Raw genomic sequence first — 5,122 nt, 5'->3', positions numbered from 1 at the left:
ATATATATATATATATATATATATATATATATACCTGTATGAATGAAATCAATCATAAACATTAAAGAAAATGAAAAAAAAACCGGTTTCTGCGCTCAAAAGAATATTTATTTTTTCGATTATTGTAATTGGTTATTAGCATCTCATAGTATCTCATAGTGTTATACCTTTTCCCGAAAAAAACATTTAGAATGATTTTCTAGCAGGATACTTTTTCTTGAATAATTTAAAAGCCTGAAAAAGATAAACTTACTTTTTCTTTAGACTTCCTCCTTTTTTGTATTTATATCTGAAAAAAATGTATTATATAATTATATAGATAAACTATTATATAAATGAAGAATTAAAACGCCTTTTCGAGAGTTATTTTCCGTGATTATTTCATTTTTATATAAAAACGCGATTTAATGCACGTTTCCTATTTGGTGAACTCAAGGCAAATTTCCATTTATTCATAAAGTGAGTTATAACCAAAATAATTATGTTTAATAGGTAGCTCTCATTATATTATGAATCAATTGCTATCTTCGAAATATTTCGTATTGTAAACACTTTTCGATGATAATTGTTGAAAATAAAGTACCGTAGGCATGTATGATGTAAACACAGAGTGATTATTCAGCTCAAAGCATGACAAAACAGTTAACTGGCAGTGAAAATATGCAAATATATAGCAACTAAGAAGAGTTACGCATGTATATTCAGCCGTTGCATCAAACACATTTAAAAAAAAAAAAAAAAATATTTCCAAAAGAAAAGAAACTCGGATATTTAGTAATCTTTGTTTTGCAACAGCTGTACTTATTGTTTCTTTACGCTCTTTTCGCGATTGATATAAATAAAGTTTGTATTAAAATTTCGAAGCAAGAATGAGAAGAGGTAGAAAATGCAGAAAAAAGAAACAGCTTAAGAGTATTTACCTTCACAGGCGTCGTTGAGCGTCGTTGAGTTGAATTCCCGCGTTTTTAGCTCACTCTTGCCACAAAAACTCAATAAACCAGAAATGATCCGAACGTAGACAATTATCGAACCTAACGAGAGCGGAATAGCCGACAAAGAGAATGAAATTGTCTCACGGTGGTCAAAGTACGTTGAGCGATTAGTCGAGGAGTATCAAGGAGGAGGTTCCACTGATTGACGGACTCACGCGGTGTCTGACGCTTAATAGGCCGACAGTATGTGTCACGCTATATCGCTGTCGAGATATATCTATAGTCCGTACATATGAGTCTGATTCCGAAGTCTGACGTCGCCCAACGTACGGCATATGATTTGATACGACTCACTGAATCACCGCTCAAAGGCCTCAAAACCGCGTATGAGTGACTGCTCGTTGTGTGTTAGCTGTACAGTGTGCTTGCCAAGTGCGAGTGCGACCACTGCCACTGCGACCGCGATCGATTGGAATGCCTTCGCATCACGCCACTATTTTCAACGTCAGTGCATGACGAAGCGTATCTCTCTCTCTCACAATATATTACAATATTACAATACGCCCTCGGCCCGCCCCGGAAAGCGGTAGCCTCGCGCACATTGGCGTACAATCGTACACACACAACGTGTTACGTGCCTCGTATAATGTGTATTTGCCACTATTTACCACTATTTGCCACTATTTGTTGCTTATCCGTTCGTCCTCATGATCCTCATAGCCAATCATCGCTGTGAGTTGTAATTTGTAATCAATAAATGTATAAATGACACACTTCGTTTGCCAACCGATCCTTCCGTTTTATTTACATCCATTCGCGCCACTCGAAATATTCAAAATGTTTGAGATACTCGAATAAAAAATTATTTTTGACAAACTAGATTTCGGATGATCAATATGCAATACAATTTCTGCTTTATTAGCGATACCAGAGAGAAATCTGAGAAGACATCTCAGTCTTACCATCAGGTTCCTCTCTGGCGATTACTTTAAGTCGGTATAGAAGAAAATGCACTTATTGGGCATCGACATTGCCGCGTATTTTTTTATCGACGTTCAACTTGAATTACTTTGAATCGAATTTCAATTATATTATACATAAAAGATGTCAAAAAATCATGCTATATTTTTAATAGAAGCAGAAAAATGCAAAATTATTTTTAAAAATCGTTATCAAGTTAAAAAAGTAACTATAGTTATCGTTATTATATTTATTACTGATCCACAAAAGTAATACACTATTGTTCCCTAAAAAAATAACAATTGCCTAATTTATTTCAATGCAAAAACAAGATTCGATAGAAAAAGTAAATAGATACTATAGATACTATAATTTACTTTTTATAATATTTTTAATCAAAATTGTACCCAGCAAACGAGAATGGATTAAAATAGATTAAAATTTTTTTCTATCCGAATGCGTATTTTAAATAGCGAATACTTTTTTTTTTGGATTTAATTGGATTATTCAATTGGATTCAATTAGATTCAATTGGATGCAATTGGCTTGAAAAACTGCATTTTCTATTCAAAATTTTGAATTGAACAGTATTCACAATTATGTTTATGTGCGCAGAAAAAACTAATATTATTTTTAGATTGAAAGGCATAGAGATATGCTCCATGCAATTAATAAATAATTTATAAAAAAATCTATAAATGAATAAAAATGTATTCAGAATTGAAGAGTATTCATTTTAACATTCGTGAATCAATATTTCTGACAATCTGAATCCATTTCAATTCATTTCAATCCATTTGCTGGATAATAAAAGCAGCACTCGTACAATTTTTACATCTTTTTTTTAATATTCCATCCGTCGCCGACAAGATTTTTAAAAAGAGCAACTTTTTTTATTTTTAAATACCAATTACAGACTAAAAATTTTGATTTCGAGGCAAGTTGCAATTAAGATTTAAAATAGAAAAGCGTAATGTTCTAAAATTCTATCTTAAATATAATATCAACAAACTATGAATACTATCAGATGTACAAGTATGAAATGACGATTTGAGAAATAGATGGCGCACCAATGCAGTGTGAAGTACAAAGATTTAACATTATATGCCATTTTATTGTACCATCAACAAGTGTCAAACGCGCAAAGTGATTTGATTGAAAAGTGTTTGCATAGTATTGTGTTGCTGTGTTTAATATGACGAAATTTGTACCAAAGGAGCATTCGCGGACAGCATTAATTTTTTGTTTTCATTTGAAGAAAATTGCTGCGGAATCATACCGATTACTTGGAGAAGCTTATGGTGAACATGCTCCATCGCAAAAAAACGCGTGAACGATGGTTTCAGCGTTTCCAAATTGGAGATTTCGATATTGCAGACAAGAAACACGGAAAACCGTCCAAAAAGTACGAAGACGTTGAAATTGCAAGCATTGCTGGATGAAGATGATTCACAAACACAAAAACAACTCGCAGAGCAATTGAGCGTTAGTCAACAAGCTGTTTCCAATCGCTTACGAGAGATGGGAAAGATTCAGAAAGTCGGCAGATGGGTGCCACAAAACATGGGTGAATTGAACGAGAGACAGAGATGGAGAGGCGCAAAAACACATGTGAAATTTTGTTCGAACGATACAGAAGAGAGTCATTCTTGCATCGTATCGTTACTGGGGATGAAAAGTGGATTTTTTTTTAGAATCCCAAGCGCAAAAAATCATGGGGTAGACTCAGGCGCATCATCCACATCGACCGCAAGACCGAATCGCTTTGGCAGGAAGACGATGCTCTGTGTTTGGTGGGACCAGAAGGGTGTAGTCTATTATGAGCTATTGAAGCCTGGCGAAACGCTTTAATACCAAACGCTATCAACAACAATTGATCGATTTGAACCGTTCGCTGTTTAAAAAACGACCAGAATAGAGGCCAAAAGAGGCAACACAAAATCATTTTTCTCCATGACAATGCTCCATCACATACAGCAAAATCAGTTCGGGACACGTTGGAAGCACTCAGCTGGAAAGTTCTACCCCATGCGGCTTACTCACCAGACTTGGCTCCTTCTGATTACCACTTGTTTGCATCGATGGGTCACGCACTTGCTGAGCAGCGCTTTGGTTCTTACGAAGATGTGAAAAAATGGCTCGATGAATGGTTCGCGGCAAAAGGGGAAGATTTTTACTGTATGGCGTGGTATCCACAAATTGCCCGAAAGGTGGGAAAAATGTGTAACTAGCAATGGAGCATACTTTGAATAAATCTCTTTTTATCATTCTTCCGAATTTAACGTGTTTTTTTGGGGAAAAAAAATTGTCATTTCATAATTGTACACTTGGTATAGTCAAGACTCAAAAGATTGATCAAAAGATTGAATATGAAAATTATATATTATATATTATATCACAATAAATAAATTCAAAATGTAAAAAGTAACGATAAAAATAACTGTTAAATTTGTTAGCATTACTGAAAAAATATAATTACAATAAAATAAACAAAAGTAAATAAACCGTTATCAGTTTATTATAAAAAAAAAGTGACCGTAACAGCGATTTACAAAATAACACGTTAATTATATATATATATATATATATATATATTACGTAATTCCTGCATAAAATTAAGCAAAATGATTTTTAACTACATTCTGAATATATTTGTATAAAAAAGATATATTTCATTACGAAACTTGTAATGCAAATTTCTTTTTTATTTTTCTCTACATGGTAAAAAATATTTCATGCATCAATATGTATAAATAAGTATAAATATATATATAAATATTCATAAACATACATAATTTTATATGAAATATGTCCATACATCTTCGTACATTCTTCTTTCTTTTGTAAAATTATTTTTTAGTGTAATAGAAATAATAATGGGATAAGTTTAGCATTGTTCGTTTTAGAAAAAAAAATAAGTTTGGAAAAATGTTAAAAAATTGCTAATTATGCATAACTTTATATACATATGTATAATTATACATATGTACATAAGTAATATTTTTACATTTATTCAAACTTGATTTCTTCTAAAATAAAAAGTGTGAAAATTATCCTTTTAAATTTTTGATGTTTTTCACATTACTGTTGTTATTTCTATTATACTAAAAAGTAAGTTTACAAAGAAAGAGAGATGTATGAATATATATATATATATATATATATATATATATATATATATATATATATATATATATATATAATATATATATATATATTATTACTATTAT

Source organism: Atta cephalotes (assembly GCF_000143395.1).
Source record: "Atta cephalotes unplaced genomic scaffold scaffold00004, whole genome shotgun sequence".
Lineage (NCBI taxonomy): Eukaryota > Metazoa > Arthropoda > Insecta > Hymenoptera > Formicidae > Atta > Atta cephalotes.
This window is presented reverse-complemented; position numbering follows the sequence as displayed.